The 8,241-nt window shown below is 27.9% G+C and overlaps 1 protein-coding gene across 1 annotated transcript in view; it reads left to right on the top strand.

The window, feature by feature from the left end:
• Positions 1 to 8,241, top strand: part of LOC119676703 (cadherin-86C-like) — a 373,671-nt gene that overhangs the window by 330,283 nt on the left and 35,147 nt on the right. The window lies entirely within an intron of this gene.

Here is an 8,241-nt window from a genome sequence, read left to right as displayed (position 1 = left end):
TTCCATAAAATATAATTTAAGATTTTTTCTAAAATATCCACAAGAAGCTGATTGCACACATTAGATTCTTTATCGACTTCATTTGCAGTCTCACTTAAAGCGGCTTAAATTTGCTATTATGTATACAATATATACTTATTTATTTCTGGTATTATTTTTAATTCAAACAATAAATATAATCACAAATTATAAGTCTTACTGGCTTGGATTATTTCTGCGATTATTTTCTGCTCAAGTTGTTTAAAATATTCATTAGTGTTTTGTATCTCGTCGACACCCACTACGTTTATGGCCAATCCAGTTAGGTATTGAAGTTTTTTTTTTCTGGTATAACTTAGTGCCATTGTTATGGGAAACTTACTTCATTTAATTTAAAGCATTATTTTTAATTTAGCAATTTTTTCCAAGTGGTTGTGAGTGCTGCACCCAGGAAGGTGTTAAATAGATTTATTTCGGTTTACTTAACTGGCGTCTGCATTTTGCAATGGAGCTTAACTCTGTAGTTAATATGAAAAAATTCTATAACACAAAGTTTAAAGCGATTAAAAACGCTGTAGTTTAATGAATAATACAAAATAATCTACTAATCTCAAAAAAGAATAAGAAACTTTTCAACCAAAATTATAGAACATGTGAATTTTAAATTTTAATGAAGTGCTTAATATGCATATAAGTCCATCTTAATGGATGTATAAGCTGTAATTTCAAAAACGCTATTTTTTGCTTAATCTATAAACTGCATGGCTCATGAGGTTTCTAGAAAATGCCGTAACCTCAACTTCAATGGAGCCTTTTACAAGATTTTATTTGTAATAATAAGGTAAAGATAATTATCCCAGCAAGGTTATTGCAAATACAGTCAAACTTCCATAACTCGAACTTCTATTAATCGAACCTAAAACAAAGCAGCAAGGTTTTAGAGAGCAAATTACATACAATTCTGCTTCCATAACTCGAATTTCTCTATAACTCGAACAAAAATTTTGTTCCTTACCAATAGGAATATGGGAAAGTGCATTCTATAAGTCTAATTTTTTTTTTAAGTATAGATGCATTTTGCTGTTAGGGGAAGTCCCTTTTTCCAAATCAAATGCCAGTCGCTGGTAGCGTGGTTTAAAGTAAATAAAATAACTTCCAATGTTACTCTTAACGATTATATTGAGCTTGATAATGAAATTTGTACATTAAACTTTCCTACAGATGACGATATTATGAGCACTATAGCTCTAAATTACTGGATCAAATTCTAAGTGCAACGGAAAGTTATGATGAGGATTTGGTGGATGTAATTGTTCATCAGCCCTCCAAGAATGAAGTAGAAAACTCATTTAAAATTCTGAATTAATATTTGCAAACGAATGATACTACAATGATCACTATAAGAGTATGAAATAAAGTAGAATCTCTTTTTACTGAGAATAAGATAAAAAAGTCTCAAACCTTAATTTCTAAATATTTTACTTAACTATAACTTCTGTGCTTTATTTGATTTTCTTTGTAAAATTGGACTTCGAGTTATGGAAGTTTGACAGTATATATGAGAGCCTAAGTTTAAGTAGCCATAGGTATCATGAGCACACACACTTTTTCCACTTTCCGCTTCACTTTATAATACAGTAGCATAAGACTGGGTATTAACTATAACTTCTGTGCTTTATTTGATTACAAATAAATAAATATCTTAAAATGTAATTCTAGTTTCTTTCAAAAATAAAAAAAAAATAAAAAAATTCTCTAACTCGCAGTCTCCATAAGTCGAACCTTTCCAAAATTGGACTTCGAGTTATGGAAGTTTGACTGTATATATAAGAGTTTATATTACATGTACATTAGTATCTTTTAATTAGAAATATATTTTCAAATTTAGATTTTTAAATACAATAATGTGATTAAATTTTTTTTATTCTTTTTATATAATATTTTATTGTTTCCTTATAATTTTATCCTCTGCTTTTCAAAGTACTTCACTAAAATATTTCAAAATTCTCACAAAAAATTCCAAATTAACTTCCCACAAAAACAGTATTGATATTCCCAAACGTTGAACTTAAACCTTAAAAACCTAAAAAAGTTAAAATACTTGAAGCCAATAAAAAGATTCGCTGTGATGTTTTCTTAGAACACCTCACCGAAATACATACATCCACATATGTCATTTCATTAATAAAACATGATTTGTGCAGTTCGCCCCACTAATTTATGACCTGAAATTAGTTCTGCGGTAATGGGTTCCCAAGTCTGTTTATGGCAAACAAAGTTTAGAAAAAAGGACATTTTTGTGCAGTTTAAACTTTTTCGTATCTGTAAGATACTTCTTTCGATGATTATAGAGGCTGTAGTATACTCTTGTTTTGTTTAAAAATGCAATCGTCATCAGTCAAGCTGATTTATTGTTTCACTTTTTTTTTATGACTAAATAAATTAAAAAGATAGCAAAACTGACTAACAAATCGTTGACGATTTTTGCTTCAAGGTTATTGAGGAGGATTGCTTAGTATTTGGTAAAGTTTGTCGTATTGTCATATATTAAGCTTTTTTTCTATATATAATATAATTAATAAAGAGCTATAATAATAAAAAAAAAATTGTATTTATGTGACAGAAAGTGAGTGTATAAAACAAAGCATTGTTTCTTAAGTTAGTTAAATTTTATGAAAATATAGATATAAATCCATATGAATATTGGGCTATAAAGTGCTATAAGATAAGCCTAAATGTCGTATATTGCATAAATTAAATTTTTTTTGAGACTTTTACTAATTTAAGCAATATTTTCAATCGGGTGTGGATTTCGATAATGTCTAGACATTAGCATATCTGCTACAGATCCAACTTCTTCTTGTTTCTTCATAATTTTGCTTATAGTACGCTTAGATGTATTTCCATTATATCGACGATAATCCCTTTGAATAAATATAATAATAATAATTAATAAATATAATAAGCTTATGCTCTCTGAAACTTTATAACGTTTCAAGCAATTTTTATTTTCCTTAAATGTTAGTTTATATATATGTTGAGTAGAATGTTAAAGACTGATATGAATATTACTTCTATTGAAACTATTGAAATTAATGTGTAATTAAAGAAATTGGAACAGATTTTAGTCCTTATATTACAAAATAAACATTACGTGGGAAAAATACATTCACAATTGGTCTTCAGCGGTCTTCACACGAAGCGTGACTGAAAGCTGATGACAAACTGTCCACGCAGAATGTCAGTCAGTATTGATAAGAGAAGAGTTTTTGGGACAAAATATCATCTAGTAATCCATAGTATTTGCAGAATGCAATTTCTAAATAAAAGTATAAATATTCTGAGTCGATTTGAATTTTCTTTCTTTTTTCGTTTGATGTCAGCTGTGGTAATAAATTGCGAAGAACCCCACCGCATAACTGGTGAGTCTTCTGGGCCTGCCACCGTGCCATGCTAGGCATCTAGAACCACACCAACAACATTAATGCTGACAAAACGAAGTGTTTGAACTTTTGTTTCGCAATACTTTAAAAATTCTATTTTTCTATTTACAGGAACTGTTGGGAATACTAGTGACTACTAGGAAACTACTGTGTTAAGTAAAGTTCAGGTACTGACTAAGTTTCTTACAAGGCTATTCATTGAACTATGATCTATTTAGATCATGATTCATATTTGCTTCTGTAAAACTGATATTTATATTTATTTAAATTTAAATATATCATGATTTTGTTGTTGTTTCAATGTTAATAAATAAATTGAGATTGAGAGAAAGAGAAAGAAATTTCGACCAAAATTTGGATACGATAACAAGATTGTCTGTGTCTCGTCACTTTGATTAAAACAGCGTTGTTAGGTAAGGTATTAGAATTTGCACCTATTAGAAATAAATATGTGTATTTTTGTATGGATGTGTAAGGAAAAATTATTACCTTAAAACCAAAAAGTATCTAAATAGTAATAAAAGTATAAATTTGACAATTTTGAGATGGTTGTTGTCATTCGCCATATATCAGTCTAACATCGCCTTTTCGTTATCCAAAAGCATGTATATTTAAGTAGTCTGAATGGACCCGGGTTAGCAAAGTTTTTCTATATATCATTTTTATATATTCATTTACTTGGTTTATTTACAAATTTTTACAAAATCGATGACTTTTCGGTTCGCAATTTTTAATAATTTATAATTTGTGAATGTAACTACTTGTGATTGTGTAAATTTGCCTTATCGAAAGTTTTTATTGCATATGAGATTCATATTTTTACACTTTTTCATATCATATTTTTTAGTAGCAATAGATTATATGTATAAACACCTCAAGGGATTTCTTAATCATTTTAACTATCTAATAATTATTTTAAACTATCTAAATTCATTTAAATTAATTTGGTTTGTATTATTTTCTTCATTTAAGCTGTTTAAAAGTAAAATTAAATAAAAACGTATTTTTGAAAATTAAGCAAGCCTACGAGGGCCGTAATAGCCCTCGCTAAGGTAGCGACCTCAATATGAACTTTTATTACCATACTTCATGTATAATATTTAATTTTTTTAAAAATAATTTTATTAAATTTTATCAGATTTTACTTAATTATATTTTATTATTTTATTTTTAAATGTATTTGTTAATATTTATTATAATTAACTATTTCATTAAAAACATTAAATAACAAAATTAAAATTATTGCACAAAATACAAAACAATTAAAGCACAATAATTTTGTGTAATTATTTTGGCATTGTTACACTTTTGTGTAATAAAAAATGAAAATAAATTGAAATCTGCAGAAGCTATTTTATAAATACGAGTGGAACTAGTGAAAGTAAACCTTTGATTCACAGACCTTTTGTTTTAAGAAAGCATAATTTTGTAATAAAAAATAAAAAATAAAAAAAATTAAAGAAATTAAAAATAAAAGTTCATTTGTCACTGAAATTTGTAACAAAATTTGTTTAAATTTATTTTTATTTTTTTTTTTATTTTAATTTAAATTTCGTTTTTGTTTTTGTTTTTGGTTAGTGTAAAAATAAATATGAAAATTTCTGGAGATTATTTGCTGTGAAGATTAACTCTGCAGCGATCGGATGGATACCTGGGGTCAAAGTGATATAATAATATAAGTAGTTAAAATATGAGACTTTCAGTTTACATCACATAAACTCAAGAGATAAATAGTTTTACTTTATTAAATTTTTGCATATTTCAAATAAAATTTTATGCTTTTTTTTTTGTATTGTTTTATCGGTTGCAAAATTTTTCGGGGCTTGCCAAGTACTTAAAATTTTATGGGGGTTTTCATGCCTTTTCGATTTCGATTCCAATGAAAATGAATGAAATAAAGATAAAAATATGAAATAAAGGAACTAAGTGTAAAGTTTGTGAGCTGATCGCGTGAAAATGCTTAGAAATTTTGATTGATCATAACTGACACGGCCAATTTGTCTGCGAGCGTTGCGCATGCGCAGCAGCCGAGTATCTGAGCTAAAAAATATAAAATAAATTTATGCATTGCAACCAATTCAGATGCAGCTGCAAGCCTTAGAGTTTCATGTACAAAATAAATTAATTTTTTTTTAATTTGCATTAATTTCGTTTTTTTTTCTTCTGTTTTTATTTCTTATTCTATGAACTGCATTTGAAATATTTAGAATTTATTTTATTCGAAAAATTATTTTTTATTTTGTATTTTTTGGTATAAATGCAGCGCCTTATTGGCGACTTACATTAGTAAACGTTTAATTTTGCAATTTTGTTTTTTTTTATTGGACATGAGATACAATCACAAATTTTTGCAGTGCCAAAAGTAGTATTAACACTAGAAAAACTGTTATAAATTCGCTACAAATGTAGCTGGAACGTCCTTGAGCTGCAAATGGAAACTTGTATCTGTTGTGTATAGATAAAAAATTCATTTAATGGATTAAATGCTCTCTGCTGCCAAAGCAGCTAGAAAAACAATTAAAAATCGATTAAAGTCAATTATATAATTTTTCCGCTTAGCTTTTCTATAATTAACATTAATTTTAGTTAACAAAAAAAATCGAAAACAATAACATAACTTTCTAATTGCATTATTGGCAGTTTTTGTTTGTCTTTTAAGCTTTCACTTAAGTCGAGTTTAAGTCTCTATCTTCATAGGGTTCCACTTTGAAATGAGGCTAGGAAATATGTTGCCAACTAAGCCCAACTACTATTTGATACTAAATTACATTTTTTGTTTGTGTAATTTGTGTTTTTATGCATTTAACAAGCATTAAAAGATTAATTGTAACAACATGAAAAGTGTATCTCTTCCATATTGCATACATTCAGCCAGCATTAATAATAATATAATGTATCTACAAAATTTGTATCTGAACTATGTTGTTCGTAAAATAAACCACATGAACTGCTGTGCTATTATTGTAAAATTTTCGAACTTATAATTAAAAAATAATAAAAACGCTTTAAGTCATTTTGTGCGAGTAAGTTTCAGTTTAGGTTGTAAATCATGTGGAAAACATTAAAATTGGTCTTAAATTAATCAAAACAAAAAAAAAACAAAATTTTTTTTCTAAAAATGGTAAAGAGTAGCTTCCGTTTCGAGACGTACAGCGCCCCAGAGGCCCCATTTTACATGCTCAATTTTTTTCCAAACCATAATAAAAGAAGCACTACATATTTTTTTGTTTATAACTAAAAAGCCGACTCGGTTTTGTGGTTTAGTAACTTTTACTACTATAAAAAATAGTTCAAAAAAATCGAAAAAAAAAAAAATTGAAAAAAACTGGCTTTAAACATTTTCCATTCTCTATTATTTCACATTCTCTATTTACATATGTACGACATATAACTATGCATTGCTTACCAGTATTTGGTATTAATGTAATAAACCAGTACAAGTAACTATTAAACGTACTCGAATAAAAACTGAAATTGAAAGTAGGCAAAAGTGCAACAAAAATGCATAAAAATTCAAAAGTTGCATTAAATGAGTTTAATGTTGCATTGGAGTATTGGAGTATTGGCCTAGTGGAGTATTAAGTCATGCGGCCAAGCCTCTTTTTATTGGCACATGAAGTGTACATCCCTGCAGCAGCAGCTGTTGCTGTTGCTGTTGCCGTTGCTAATGCTATTTCTGTAGTTGCAATATCAATCGATCCTTGAAATGATCACTTTCGAAAAATAAACAGCAGCTTTTTTATCTTTTAAGTTAATGAATGCAAAAAACTAGGAGATTTTAAGATTGTTATAAACTTGAGCTTATGCTTGCTTTGGGCAGATATCCGGTAATTACAAAATATGAAACATAACATTTAATTAAATGAAAATTCCTTAGAATATAAATTAATAAAACATTTTTGTTTTGTATAAAGTAAGAAAATCTTATAGGTACAATATAAAACGAAGGGTTTGTAGTTATTATTTTAATAGATCCACAATATTACGTCAAAAAGTACTGGGTATAACTCAATGAAATACAAATTTTGTATTATTCAACAAAATTTAATGTTTGTTCCTTAAAGTAGAAACGTCCCCGAAGAAAACACTTACGACAACCAGAACCTAATCATTAAAACATTTTCTAAACACATTTTTTTGAAAATGACCTCAGTATTTGCCGCACATATGAGGAGTTCAGAGTTTTAATAGTCTACCACTATGTCAAGAGAGTACTGGGTACTAATCAATGATATAAAAAACCAGTATTGTTCATCAATATTGATTGTGTCGTCTTCAAAGTAGTGACCTTTCGAAGTAATGCACTAAAGCAAACGAATAACCTAATCATCAATATTTTTGAAACACATCCTTTAGCATCGATATCAGTAGCTGCCAAACAAAGAAAAAAAAACTGTCTTTATTTTTTATAAATATTGTGCTTTTTATGTGCTTAAGAGGATTATCTATCCTTGATAACGTTCTCATTGCAGATATAGATGAAAGTCATAGTTGGTATATTGACTTAGCGTGCGAAGATCTTATATATATGGAGGATAGACAGAATGTGTGGCAGAAACCAAACAAGCCAATTAAAATTTGATCTTCTCTCAACTAGTTGAAATGGTAAAAATAAAATGATTCTTAAATATAGATTACCTAAATTTTGTATATATTTTGACCGTGTTACCCCTTTCGAAACACTTCTAAATTTGAGATTAAAAGTGACCAACATTGCAATTTTTTTAATAATCTCAGAAACTTATTATAAATATACATCTATATTTTATAGGTTTGTTCAAAAGTGATGTTTCTCTGTTGAGAGCTGCATTAAGTGTTG

The sequence above is a fragment of the Teleopsis dalmanni genome, chromosome 2 (assembly GCF_002237135.1).
Source record: "Teleopsis dalmanni isolate 2A chromosome 2, ASM223713v2, whole genome shotgun sequence".
NCBI lineage: Eukaryota > Metazoa > Arthropoda > Insecta > Diptera > Diopsidae > Teleopsis > Teleopsis dalmanni.
This window is presented reverse-complemented; position numbering and strand designations above follow the sequence as displayed.